The sequence below is a fragment of the Astyanax mexicanus genome, chromosome 22, assembly GCF_023375975.1.
Source record: "Astyanax mexicanus isolate ESR-SI-001 chromosome 22, AstMex3_surface, whole genome shotgun sequence".
In the NCBI taxonomy this organism is placed as follows: domain Eukaryota; kingdom Metazoa; phylum Chordata; class Actinopteri; order Characiformes; family Acestrorhamphidae; genus Astyanax; species Astyanax mexicanus.
In genome coordinates, this window is record NC_064429.1 from 14,863,132 (window position 1) to 14,878,405 (window position 15,274).

General features: G+C 38.6%; 1 protein-coding gene across 2 annotated transcripts in view; it reads left to right on the forward strand.

Moving 5' to 3' along the window:
• Positions 1-15,274, forward strand: part of pdzd2 (PDZ domain containing 2) — a 141,787-nt gene that overhangs the window by 49,016 nt on the left and 77,497 nt on the right. The window contains exon 1 of one of the 2 annotated variants that reach the window (XM_007250472.4): positions 812-1,147. The exons of the other annotated variant lie outside the window; for it this stretch is intronic. The gene's annotated coding sequence lies outside the window, so the exon portion shown is untranslated. Of the gene's footprint in view, positions 1-811; positions 1,148-15,274 lie in introns of those variants that run through there. 2 annotated transcript variants of the gene reach the window in all.

Genomic DNA, 15,274 nt, shown 5'->3' on the forward strand with positions numbered 1-15,274 from the left:
ACTTACTTCAGCACTAATCTTGCATTTATTAAAGCTTGTGCATGCACTCAAATGTATTGCTTTGATGTCTTTGACATTTAGACATGGTGTGTTTTTGTGCTTGTATCTAGCACTTGAGTGCTGTGCGTCTTTCCTATTTAGGTATCTATACTGACTTTTGCATTTGGCAGTATTTGAGCCATGGGATATAAAAGCAAAAAGAGGATACATTAAAGGAAGGCCTAATACTGTTATGAACCTCTACTCTACATGATTCATAAGGAATCCTGCAGCTTAGTTTGATCATCCATCTTCCTCTTGATTATATTCCAGAGGTTTTAAATTTGGTAAAATAAACTCATAATTTTTAAGTGGTCTCTTATTTATACAGAGCCGTATATCTACAAGAGTCAGATTACTTCTGTGCAATATCATTTATTTCACTTCAATGATTTATATATGAGATATATGGAGTGCATTGTATTTTTTAACATCTCAGTTAGGGGTGTGCCATATCATATTGCATGCAATTATTGAGTAATAGAATCATGATATTCTTTTAGGGCCATATCGCCCACCTCTATATGCAGCTAACTTAGCTATCCTTCTTTTTAGAGTTTAGTTTCACTGAATAGTGAAAAGAGCTGGCAGAGGATTTCCACTGTGTGCATCTTCATCATCTTCATCTTTATCATCATCATCCTTGCCAGAGAAGGGGTCTCTGAGGGGACTCAGCCCACTGGTGGAGGAAGGGGCGGCGCGAGAAACCAAATAATCAAGACTTTGTAGTTCAGATAAGGGCGCGCGCTGACTCGAGCTAACTCGAGTTAGAACACGCTGGCTGGACAGATAACTAACTCTAGCGAGTCAGGAGAGGGATTTTAGGGACAGAACGCCATGCCTGTCCTCAGTGGAGTATAGCTGTGGAGCGGAGAGAGAGGAGAGTCGTGTGGAGGAAGGTGTTAGCCGCGCTGCTAAAGCCCTTACAAATCTCCCCTCAGAGAGACGCGCGAGCGCTGCGAACCGAGCGCGCGCTCAGCCAGAGCCCGCGAGACCCCACATGATTGGTCGCTGAGAGCTCGCGCACCGCGCGGCTGACAGCGGGGAGACGGCGGACGGAGAGGAGACTCAGCGGTGGAGATGAAGCTAAAGTGAAGGAAAACTTGAGGTAGAAAAGCTTTAAAAACCGTAAAACCTATAAAAAAGCGCTGCATTCAGCTGCTGTAGAGCTGTCGTTCAGTTAGAGCTGATTTCTGCTGTGTGTGAGTGTGTGTAAAGCTGTGGGAGCTGCTGAGCGGTTGTTGAGGGGTGTGTGTGGATTTAGGAAATAAACTATAGTTAGTAAACAGTGGAAATGTTAGCTGGCTTAGCTAACCGTTTCTAACTGATATTTCTGATTAAAATATATATATATATATATAAATCCGCGTATAACGGAACTGAACGTTATGTGTAATGTTGTAAAGTGTTAAATAGGAGGCAAAACCTAAAATATAGTTATACATTTATAACTATTTATAGTGATTGATATGCTGGTATTTTATTTGAGTGACGAATGTAAGTTAAAACTGTAAGTAGGACGCTGAGAGGAGAAAAACAGGTGAAGATGAGAGTGAAGTGAAAGAAAACTCCAGGTAGAAAAGCTTTTATAACCTTAAAACATTTAAATTAAGGCTGAATTCAGCTGCTTAAGGGCAGTCGTTCAGGTAGTGTTGATTTTTTTCCCTCTCTCTCTCTCTCTCTCTCTCTCTCTCTCTCTCTCTCTCTCTCTCTCTCTCTCACCCTCTTCAACCCGTGAAAAGTTAGCTATCTAACCATTTGAGAAGTGATTTCCGATATACATCTATATAAAACGAACTGAATGTTATGGGTAATGGTAAATTGTCAAATACCACTTAAAAACTGAAAAAATATACTTTTTGTATAGCCGTAAAACATTTAAAACAGTAGTGAAATTCTGTTGATAAGAGGCTGGCATTCAGAAATCTGGTGAGCAGATTTTGAGAGTCCACCATGTGCTAAGTACATTTGTCACTTTGTTTTGGCTAAATCTGTGTTGAATGCAGAGCTGTATAAAGTACTAAAGACCCAGACTTGAGCAAAAGTACAAGTGTATTTCAAAGAAGAAGAACTAAAATATTCAACGTTCTTGTACTAAAGTATTGCAAGTAGTTTGTTGTAAAATGTTCTACTCAAGTACTGAAAGTAAAAGTACAGTACTGTGTTATGTAGTTATTACAGAAAGCAGTGAAAATTCTCAGAGTAAAAGGCAGAAAGGTCTTCTTATAAGATAACTTAAACTCTTTATTCGCTCAATGATGAGCAGAACTAATAAATATTTTGGTAATTAAAATGGGACTCAGAATTGTGACCAAAAGTGTCCATAGTTGAAGCCTGTAGTCTATTGGCTCTGATTATATCGATCATTTGTTTAATTGGGATTTATCAGTGGCAGATTTGATCAGGTCAGATCAGGTTCATTACCTGATACAGCAACTTATTTTTAAATACTGGGACCTGATTGTTCTTTAAAATGTGTTTTTTTACGAGCTATTTTTAGTTTAAACTATTCACCTACGAAGATCATCTAAACGTAAGCTATAATGTTTGTACTACTCAAACGCTATTCTCCCATAGGAAGTTCCCACAGGAACTAACAACATCCACATTTCACAGTGTTGATGTCTGACAACCAGTCCAGTATTTCATCGCTGATTTTAGCCCGATATTGACCAATACCCACCAGTATTTATATGATATGTTTGTTAGCAAAAGTATAATTTTCATTAGTAGTTTAAATGTGCTCATTTGTAAATAATCAGCACTTGTTCAATCATTTCCAATCATAAACACTTTTTAAGTTAATTAATGTTCATGCAATCTCATATTGGCCTAATATATCTATCATTAGTCATGTTTTTGTCATGTTTTAGATCTTAATTCATAAACAAGTGTGTTGCATGTGCCAGCTGAGCTATGACTTGCGTGCCATACTTGTTCTAGAAGTGGAGATGCAGGTCTACCAAAAACAACCTGTTGCTTTCTTTTCTATGAAATGTAGGTTAATCCTCTGTAATAGTCTTGGCCACAGTCTGGACTGTGTAGTAAGTGAGGACCTTAATGCTAATGTTATGTCATTGACAATTAATGTTGTGGAGAAAATGAATGAGAAAATTGTGGTGTCATAATGTACTGTTTCAAGTATGTAAACCCCCAACCAATTACTTAAAGCGTAACTTTAAATTTGATTCTGTCATTGTTACGGAGCAGATTTTCCCTGGCTCGCATTAGAATAAGTCCATCTCATTGGCTGTGAATGTTGCAGGTTTTACAATGCAGTGGGAAGCGTTCTATTTCTGAGGGAGTAGTGAGTAAGTGGAGAAGATAAACCTACTTATCTCTGAGTCACATAAGATCCCGTGGAGCAGCAGACAAAGAGGCGCATCGGCATCATGCCCATGCTTACACTCGATGCAGAAAATCCTGGGTCACAGGCTCAAAATCGTGAATGAACATAAACAGATTTCTCAGTTTCTAAGACAGGACAAGCTTTTCCCTGAGAGATATCATTTTGTCCTACTTGCTGTCTTGACAGAGTTGTTAATAACTTGGCTATTGAGTTGTCAACTGTCTGTAGGCTAAACCCAGTCCTCTTTGTGTTCCTGTAGCTTATTTATGTGATATTTTTATATTTTTACTGTATGGCTTATGGAGTGAATCGATTACATTTTTGAGAACTTAGATTTTTTTTCATTTAAATTAAAAGTGTTATAAAGCTGCATTGTGAGCATCTGATTGCATGTAAGTATAGTAAATAGAGTTCTGCCCACTGGGTTTCGGTTGTAATTTTAGACTGCTTCAATATGGAAGTTTTGCACCAAGGCTTCAATTATTGTACATAATTTTTTTTTTTTTATAATTTATTTAGAATTTTATTCCCTTTTCTCTCCAACTTTAAAGGCCAATTACCCAACCTACTTCTTCTATCTCTAGTAAAGCCCCCAAAATTAAAAGGGTGAATATTAGCACATGCCTCCTCCGACACATGTGAAGCCAACCACCGCCTCTTTCCCAACTGCTGCTGATGTAGCATCACTGGGTTGCCAGTGCACTTGGCGGAAGCTCAATGACCTAGCTCATATACATCAGCTAACACTCTTCTGAGCGATATCACCTTAACAGTGAGCAAGACCACCAGCTTCTGGGATTTGAACCGATCTAATTATTGGATCATAATAGCAATGCCTTTTTCCACTGGAGTATCTAGAGTATATCTGAATAAGGCCAAACAACATAAAAATGCAAGTGTAAACATAACCAAGACGCATTTAAACAGATCTTAAATCAAATTATTCAAACTACTTAAGGAGGTGGTTTGAGCCACATGTTCTAGCACTGTAGACACATCTTTCTCTTCAAGTCTCATTTGACAACTATGGCTTCTCCAAGTACAGCCAAAGTAACAGTGATGATTACCACACAGCAAGTCAATTGCAAACCAATTGCAATTGCAACAATCCCATTTGAGGTGGATGGACTACAACAGCAGAAAGCCATGTCTGGTTCCCCTTCTGTCTGCAGGTTTTGTTCTGGAACAATATAGCTTAACCTTATCTGATAATTCTGCTAAGGCACACATGGGAAAGTTAGAATTTGGTACCAACATCTTGATTCCGTGCTTGGGCTTAACCTGTCTTTCAGGCTAGTAAAAGTGATATAATGGTGCGTGGAAAATTTTCTTGGCACACTTTTGACCTGTTAAATCTCACGTGATACTGTGAACTGTGTAATGTTAAATACCTGCAAAACTTTAGAAATGGAATGTCCCATCCCTGTGTCACACACTATCATTATCAGGCCTTATTCAATCTCTAATCATTCACGTTGTCTCCCCATGAGTATGCTGGCCAGTGTTCAACCTCACTTACAAGATATCCCCTCAAAACTTAAAGAGGTGCAGCTGTTCCCAAGCAGCCCCATTAGTTAACACTTCATGATCAGTTTACACACTGCTATCCAATGACCTTTGCAATGTCTCTGTATATGATGATATTGATTCCACTGTGTACACTGAGGTAAGACAGAGACACCCTCCGGTCCATGCTGTTATTTATTACAGTTTTTTTTATCAAACCTATTTTGCACTATATGTAATTCTTTGATTTCTCTGTGTGTTCTGTGAACCCATTCACATGTACAGCTGAGTTTGTGTTGGTGCCCCCTGATCCATTTCAATACGGTGTGAATATTATTTGGGAAAATGTATCCTTTTAAACCTCAGTGTAGAAATCTACCTCCACATTGCAGTACTGCATCATTCAAGTGCAAGATTTGGTTGCATATTTCTCCTGATATCATGGTTATCTGAGAGTATCTGTGCAGCTCTAGCACAGGTTTTAATGGACAACACTATTGTTGTAGTGTAGTGTATGAATGAGCACATTACCAAATTCCAGTGGGTTCCTCAAAGGGAATTGTGGCTTTGAGAAGCCAATGTTATCAACATATTGTCCTCAGTTCTGTTTTTAAACCAAAGGGTTATGCTCGGGTCATGCGAATGTAGTCAATGCTTTGAGCAACCATTTTGTTTTCATTTCCACAGCGCTAACTGGTTTAGGAAGGATAGGCCATCTGTCTCTGTGGTGACAGTAATCTCAGAGAGGCTGCTCTGGTGCACAGTGTCAGACCTTTGTTTATGTTTGTTTGTGAGTGGGGGGGGTTTACCACAAAGCTGGGCTTCTCAATTACCTAGATAAAATAAGTCTTGAGTTGAGGGTAGTCCAGTAGAAATGCCTCTCAGCTTGTTTTAGTATTGGGCAGACTTGACCATTTTTTTTAATTGACTATATTTTCCTATGAAAACAATTTTATTTGACTGGGAAGGCCGCTAAAACCAGTTTGAGAAACTTTTGCTTTGATACATGGTATATTAGTTATGCTGGAGGTAGCTGTTAGAAGACAGGTATGTGGTCATGAATGGATGCACACATGCTATGGCATTTATACAATGACTGAATGACTGTATAAGTCCAAAGTGCCAATAAGACATTTCTCAAAAAGTTTCTCAGTTATCTAGATGTCATAAGTCATAAGTTTAGATTGTTCAGTAGGAATGCCCCTCAGTTCCTTTCCTGTTGGGCAGACTTATCCGTTAACCCCAAAGGCTTAATAGCCTGTTCCTAATACTTTCTATTTGGAAACCCTGTAGTGTTTGCTGTCTTCAAATCCCTGTGTTTAGTTCAGGCTTTGTGTTTGTAGAGAATTAATGCATGTTTTCTATTACAGTATTACAGTTTATGATCATAGGTTATCTTTCAGTCACACCTATTTTGGCGAGGTGACAAAAGTGGCATGCTGTCTGAAAGCAAGTACTTAATTGCATTCAGATCATGATATGATAATAGTAACCATATGTTGGCTGGCATTTCAGAGCTACCGGATTGGTCAGCTGTTTTGAAAGCCAGACCCCCAACCTCCTTGTGTAGGCACACATGCACACATTTGCACAAATGTACACATGCTTGTTTATGTAAAGCTCATTTAGTTATCGAAGAGGGTGGATGTCTCGTTCTCCATCTGAGCACATTCTGTCTGGTCACTGAGGGCTTGCGGCGGGCACCATTTCCTCCCTGTAAACTGTGCATGTGCAGAGTGCTGAGTGAGGGTGTTTCTTTAGTTCCCCACCGTACTCTGGAATGTCTTTACTACCGGCTGCACTCCTACATCAGTGGAATCTAAAACGATCTGGTGTTTTTCCGAATCTCCGAATTTTAATCAGGAAATGTATTTCACTAGACATGGATTCGTTTTAGTCAGGAGTGTTCATATTTCTTGGAAGTCAGTTGATGTGTTATTTTTTCCGAAAGATTTTTCCTAATAAGTGAGCTAACAAGTTCACAATGCCTTAAGAGAGACTTTGAAACCAGAGAAGTAAGGCAGTAATGCCTTTGGACACGTTTTATAATCCTGCTCCTGTGGACCTGTTATTGCACTGTACAGTTTCAGCTATTACCTGATCCAACTGCTCAGCTGATTTTTGAGTGTCATGAATTGCAACCTGTGTGCTGAGGTAGGAAATGGGTGAAACTCTACTGGACAAATGTCTATATGAGCCTGTTTTTTCAAACATAAGTAACAGGAACTGATCAGTGGCCTTGTCCACACAGGGGCTGAAATATAAATTGTAATTTAATCTTTATTGGGGTAGGAGTTTTCCCTCTAAACACATTGTAAATGCTACTGTAACTTTGTGAATAACAGCTAACTCAAATTGGATTAACCGCAGCAACATGGGTAGCTCTTAACACTAGAAAGTTTGCTCATGTGACATAAGGCTGGAGGTACAATGAGATAGAGGTCAACAGTGCAAGCCAAACTCCAAAAATTGTGGAGGTTATTTTTTTTTACCTTTATTTTTCATGTTTCACACCAAATATTAGGATATTCAACAGTGCTATTGAACGATGCATTTTGTGATAATATTTTGCACTTTTTTAGACAAATGTCAGATATAGATTATGTTAAAATACATTTAAAGATGTGCTTTTCCGAGGGAAAATAAGAAATGTGCCAATATTAGCACTGTTGAAAATGGAAAGACAGTTTAGAGGATACACATAAGGTGGAGGTGGAGCTACACATAATACTGCAACCAGCTAGCAGAGATCTGTGGTGGCTGGACTTTTGAGAGATGGGTCCAGTGGCAATAAATTCTGTAAGTCAGCAGAGTTAGTTTTATTCAGCTGTTCATTTAAACTGAAATGAACAGAGGCTTAAAAAAGATATGTAAACTTAAACTGTTAGTTTGTTTCTTTTACATAAGCTTTCTTTATGTGCAGGTGTTGTGACAAATTAACTTATGCTAAGAATAACGGATATTAAGTGGCCCTATAACCCCTGCACATACGTCTCTGCTTTTAGTGTGATTGGAAAAACTGTGTAATCAGCATTTCTCATCAGCACACTCTGAATTACTTTGTTTACATTGTAACTATTTAGCAGAAATGTTTTATTAATATTACGCTTTTTCTGCTAGCTGATCTATTGATCAAGTCCTAGCATTTTTACCCTGTGAAGTTTGATAAATAAGGGTCATAGTACGTAAATAATGGCCCTGGCACCAAGTCAGCAGATTTTATTTCACTTCATTACAGTATGATGGTAATAAATTATATTGTGGTATTAAAACAATTTAACAGTATTTTCAAACGAGGACAGTAATGTGTAAATATGATGTGTCTGATGTGCCAAATTTCTGCAAATTTTTGCTAATACAGATAAAAATAGCTCATTTATTTATGTGCATTTAAGATATCTCAGAAAATGGGTGGGAAGAAATATATAGGTGCACCAAAGTAGTAAGTTTAATCAAAGTCTCAACACTTTCCGGATGTCACCCAACTGTGTGTGCAGGTTTGGTTTTTCTTCTAAACATGTGTGATTTGAGCCTCATTTAGCTGCCCGTGTTTATACTTCTAAAATCATACATTCATGCATGCGTGTGTCCGCGTCTCTGCGTCGCACTGCAGATCTAGACGGGAATGTGTGGGAGGCTTAGCCGACCAATCACAGCAGCTGCTCTCTGTGTCGCATGATGCGTGGTTAAAATCTCGAGGAGGTGCACATTAGCCTATGGCGTAGGATTAACACTATAATATATTAGCCTTTGGTCTGTTAGCTAATGCATTCAGCTTAGCAAGTGAGCTTCAGAACCCAACACCACAGGTAAAATGTGAAATCCAGCCATAATTTTGATGGTTACTTGCACAAAATAGCTAACTAGCTAGTGTAAAACAACTTTTTTTTATTAATATCATTCTCATCTAAATTTTAAATTTTAAGTTGAGTTTCAGTCAGACAGATTAGTGGAAACTACTGAACCCTGGTGTTTGTAGACTTATCTCTCTTTTGACCTCTCTTGACCTATTTGTGTCTTAAAAGCATCAAGCTAAGGTAGAACTGGGTCTACAGTCTGTGATCTTTTCTGAGAGTAAGCCTTTTAGTAGTATTGATGGCTATTTAAGTGCACTGCAGTCTTGCATGCAGATCATAAATAAGGCCTAGGGCACATGAGGAAGTGGAAGTCTGGCTGTCTCTTCCTCCCCATGAACTTGGGATCTTAACTCTGGGAATATAAACTCATTGTTGATAAAGTTGAGACCTTGAGATGGATACATGAGCTTGAGCACGTATTCGAATGTCTTAATTAGATTACATAAGAGTAGATGGTAGGGTTGCAGCGGTAACCGGTTTCACGGTATACCATGGTATTAAAATGCACGGTTATCATACCGTGTGTGTTTGCTTATTACCGGTAAAACGCAAGCCAGCGGAGAAACTCACCCGCGCATGCGCAACTCTGCTCCGCTTCAGCTGCTCAGCACACATCGGTGAGAACGGCAGAACGTGCATCAGAATAAACAAACCTCCGTCCGCCTAAAAAAAGGCTAAACTAAAATCAGCAGTGTGGGACTATTTCAGAGACCCGCCGAACGCACCCGAGGATGGTTATCCGATTTATAATCAATGTGGCTGTAAAGTCACAGCTAAAGGTGGACATACGTCAAACCTGTTCTCCCATCTCCAAGAACACCACCCCGCCGTGCAGCGCAAAGTATGTGTTTAGTTTATAATTTTAATCTGAACATAAATAAAATCTCTTTGTAGTCGTGCACAACCCATGCGGTAAGCGCCCGCAAAAGCGCTGAGTTATCCGAAATTTGGGCACGCAGGTACAGGCGTGAAGTGCGTGCTACGACGGATTCACGTGTCCGTGTAAAGGTGCTCGCCGGACTGGATGTGAAAGACGCCATTCATTTACATGCGTTAATTTTCAAATTCTGACGTGCCTGTTTTTCATGTGTTAAAACCAGACTCAGAAATAAATCCCCTCTATCTGGTTATATACCAACTTGGCAGTAAAACGGACGTTTACAACAGTTGTTGATCAGACACTGACCCAGGCTCAGTTTATCAGATATTAAATAATTTAAACTTAAATAATTGTACTGAATAGTTTAAACACAGGATCTTTACTTCTTAGAGGACATGTAATGTGTGACACGTGTGTGTGTGTGTGTATATATATATATATATATATATATATATATATATATATATATATATATATATATATATATATATATATATATATAATTATATACACCCTTAATGACCTTAAGAGTAGTGGAAAAACCTGGTTTCCTTCACCTAATGGTGTACAGTTTATTTTTTTTAAGGAGACATTATCTATATAGTTGTTCCAGGTTTCTACAATAAATAGTTAATTGAACAAAAAACCTTTGTTGTAATTTCTTTAAGGGTCAGTTTAATAATATATGTAACAAACTGTGATACCGTGATAACCGTGATACCGCGGTATTTTCTGAGACGGTTATCATACCGTGAAAATCTCATACCGTTGCAACCCTAGTAGATGGATATTGGAGGGATATAACAGCCTTGATACAAATACAAGCTTTTGCGTTATGTTTTTACTCAGCTCTCTCAGACAGGAAATTACCATAGAGCATGGTTTCATAGTTATGCTCAGTTTTCTCTATCACACTTCATCTATCACATAGATATAGTCACAAATAATATATAATTGTTTCCTTAGTTAACCTTTAGACTGTTAGCTTGTAGGCTAATGGAGACCTGTATGTCTTTAAAAGTAAACAATAACAAAAATATATTTTTAAATTGTATCCGGTCTTTCCCCAGCTGCATCCTCCATCCAAGGCCTGAGCACCTGCAGTGTTAACAAAAACATACTCCAGCTCTATATTGCTGTAACTATGGCTTTATAAAACATAACATAGTAGTATCTCTAGTTTGTCTCTCACAGTTAGTTTAATAAGTCTGCAGAGTTTACACCAAAGCTGCAGTTTCAGCTACGTTTACTTCACAAGCTATGTAAACCAGTTCAAAGTGCAAATGTTGGCTTACATTCAATAATAAAAGCTACCAGCATCTGTTTGTAATGTGAATAAATCTGTCCCTATTAAATGACATTGATACACTTGCTTGTTGCCTCTGTTGTTTTGCCGAACTGTTCCAAATTTAATCTCCCTTTCATATTTAACTCTACATGCAGCTGATTACGTGTTTTACTATTTAATTTTATGAATAACTATTAATATTGAGAGTCATCTCTTGTTCCCATTCTGGGTGCATAAAATTATGCATGTGAAGGAGAATCAGATTCTGGTTGGCACTCAAATTTGGCATGACACTTGATTGATGATGACTGCAGCACTAGGCACATGCATACAGATAAAAAGAAATTGGAAATTTCTAAGCTATATGTTACATTCATGTTGCATGTTCACTTATCAGATATGGTGTAGGACCATAGGTGCAGTTTGTATCGGAGATAAAGGGTGGATTTCAGATTATCATACAAATGTAAAATGAAAATAAAACAGTTGTTTTGCTTTGGTACAGTACCATGGATAGTGCTATTAATCATATCAGCAATGATGAGACCCCTGTCAAAGTTTAATTGAACCTTTATATTCATAAAGTTAAGCAGTGGTTTTCTCATTCTGATCTCACACACATTCTCACATTTGTAGTGGTGTGATTGTGTGAACTGATCTCATCTGAGGTGTGTAAGGCTAAAGTTTCTAAGGTGTTAATCTGAGTTTCAGAACGAGTCATTTCTGTGCTCATGTAGGAAACTGGGTAGGCCGAACACTTGTCGGAAAATTAATCATTGTTTCATGTTTTCTCTGTTTGGACATATTAGCTTGTCCTGTTATAAAAGCATTATAAATAGCATTGTAACACAATCTAATCTAGTTATTTTATCTTCAGCATAGCCTGGTGCTAGTTCTGCTAACTAAATGATAATGTTTAAGAAGCTGTCAGTATGGACTTATGTGATCACAATTAACAACCAATGCTTCGTTCATATTTTTGTTCTGATTTTTTTTTCATTAATTTGACACTGACTGGATTTTGTCAGGGCTGTGTGAACAAAAAAAAAAAAAATCTTAGATCAGATACGCATTGATACTGTGGATTAGTGTGAATGGTCAGATCTGATTTGTGAGCTTTTTTGCTGATGTGCAGGTACTCAGTGCTTTTTGTGATTGAGGACAAAAACCTTATATTAAAGTCTGTATTTATCGTTGGTTTATTCTCACATACAAGAACCGAATTCATTCTCGTTGTGCAGTTCTGTGCTTCACTTGACTGTGTAAAAGATTTGAGCATTTTTTATTTTATTTGGATAAAACACTTAAGCTTTCTGGGTGCATAGCATTTCTTCAGCTTAATACAATACCATTGCTGTCTGTAGTCCTGTGAAAGTGTGTTTTTATTTTTTTAGGCACTTCAAGTGAACCCAGACTCAGAGCTCATGTGGTATCAGTCTGTTTTGTCATAACTTCTATGAATAATTTACAGAATATAGGCAGATTAATCTAATGTCTTCAAAATCAGTGCATTTTTGTATTGTATTCCTATTCATCTCCTAGTGTGCTAGAGTCTGATAATCCAGCTTATCATAAAATTCTCCAATGTTTTTATTACTTGGCCACCAGCCCAAGTAAAATAGTGGCTTACTTTGACCCATGGCCAGGTATGACTGAAGGCGGTGTTGCTATCAAGCATTAATGTTGTTTCCCTGGTGGTCAAACATACTTGGTGGTAGTTCCCCTAATGCTCAGTTAAGCGGCTCAGGATGACTCAGTGTTGCACTTTTGCATTCTTCATGTGTGGAATGGTATTTCTCAGGACATTGTGCTAGTGGCAATTCCTCTTGGAATTAGCCTGGGCGATTTTCTGTGAGAGTTAATCTGCTTGTTTTTCCAGATTTACTAGTTTTTTTTCCATACAAGTTTATTCCATACAATAAAAGTCGAAGATACTTAGACTAATCATAATCCTGTTTTTCTGAGACTCTTTATTTATGTGACAGCTCACTGCAGTGATGTATGGGTTTAGTGTCAGGGCAGAAAGATGGAGCTGAGGGTGCTGAGCTACTGTGGGGGGTTTCTTGGAAGTGATTGACTGATTTGGATTTTGTGATGTCTGCGTACCACAATGCACAAACAGGTACAGTACATTCAGTAGAAACGAAAATCTGTAGATTGTGAATTTTATAAGCAACAGTAACTTGCAATGACTGATTTAGTATAAAACAGTGCTAAAATAAACATTGTAGCATAACAGTGATATATCAGAAAATGCCTGTATGTGCAACATATTGTGCATGCATATAAACTGCAAACGTATAAAATTAAACTAAAAAATAAAATTATGAATGATACAATTTTTAATTATAATTCTGTAGCACCATTTACATATTGGCTGTTATTGATATTCTAACTCATAATAACACAAAATATGTCCATACACAAGTTTTGCTTCCAATGCAATTCCACAAGCTTTCTTTTATGGTTACCTTCTTTCGTCATCTAATAATAATTAGTTAATTATTAAAGTCAGTCTGTCTGTCTGTCTATTGTTCTATCTATCGATTTTTTTTCAGCCTGCTGGTTCATAGAAGTTAATAGAAGTCTTAGTCTCTTAAGCTTGAGCATCTTAAGTTTTCACACATTTCATTTCATTTGTTTTGTGTTAGGAATTGTGTGTTCAAACATCAGGCATGTCAGCACTAATAGTCGTAAAGCACATGCAGTCTCGGGTCAGAGGTGGCACTGTTGAAATTTCTTTTTGATAGCATCTGGGCTAACGCAGCAGAAACTTTCGCTCTTTCTCTCGCTCTGCAGCAGCTCAACAGATGTTGCTTTCTGCTACTTGGCAGGGACCCTGGAGAGTGTCTACTTTTAAGTCTGTGAAATTTGGCAGGCGCTGAGCCATTGCTGTGGGAGACCTTTCCCTCCCCTCAAACTGTTCTACTGCTGCTGACGATGATCGCAGCCTATCGAACCGAGGGGGCACAGGAAAACGTGATGTCTTAACGCGAGAAAACGTAATCTTATAGCTTCGAATGGAATTTCCGTCTGGGTGCTCAGTCAGTGGCTTATGGGTGAATACTTCTACGCTCTGTCCAAATCCATAGCAAGAAATATGATTTCCTTGCTCTGCTTTGCATTGCTCGGGCCTCTTCTCACGAAGTTGCGAGATCTGTTGCAGCAGATGATAGCCATGTGTGTACTTGAATGTGTGCGTTTTTGTGGTTTTAATTTTTTCCTTTTTGGCCCATAGTTATGGGAAGAAATGTGCCAGGAGACTTGATGGGAAAGAAAATCTAACCAATCAGAGGCCTAGGTGTTCTGGCAATTCTGGATATCAGAAAGTGTGTATATAAAACTCTGAACTGCTTGAATCTTTGCATCACGAGTGGCATAAAAGTATCCAAAAGCAGCATGTAAGACTGGTGTAGGAGAGCATGCCAAAATGCATGAAAACAGGGTTATTCCCCCAATTTTAAAATTTATGAACTCTTAAAACTTTATGAATATAGACTTGTTTTTGTATTTTCTGCAAAAAAATGCTCTAAAAAAAAATTCTCTATAAGTATCGACTCTCTCTCTCTCTCTCACCGACAAAGGTTGCTAGGAACCTGGGTGTTCTGGTTGATGACCAACTCTCCTTCACGCACCATGTGGCCTCGGTTGCTCGGTTCTGCCGCTTTGCGCTCTATAACATCCGAAAAATTAGACCGTTCTTGACGCAACAGGCCACCCAACTCCTGGTGCAAGCGGTCGTCATCTCACGCCTCGACTACTGCAATGCCCTGCTAACTGGCCTCCCGGCCTGTGTAGTAAAACCACTCCAGATGATCCAGAACGCAGCAGCACGTCTGGTCTTCAACCAGCCAAAACGGGCACATGTCACCCCGCTGCTCATTGAGCTCCATTGGCTACCAGTTGATGCTCGCATCAAATTCAAAGCTCTTACAATCGCCTACAAGGTGATGACAGAACAGGCTCCTTCCTACCTGCACTCGCTCCTGAAGGCTTACGCTACCTCCCGGCCGCTGCGCTCCTCCAGTGAACGTCGCCTCGCTTTGCCAAAAACTCACACAAAGCAATCCAGACTGTTCTCATACAGAGTTCCCCAATGGTGGAACAAACTACCTTCCACTACCAGATCAGGAGAATCTCTCGCTATCTTTAAGAAACTCCTGAAGACAGAGCTCTTCAAAGAGCACTTACTCTCTTAAACACCTCTAACACACTAACTACTTCTATCCTCATTTCCTTCTTCCTCTCCTTCACTCCTCTATCCTATTATTCCCCTTTGTCCTCCTTTTATCCCTATCCAAAGATGTTTTACCTTTAAACTTATTTTACATTGTACTCAACTATTGTAAGTCGCT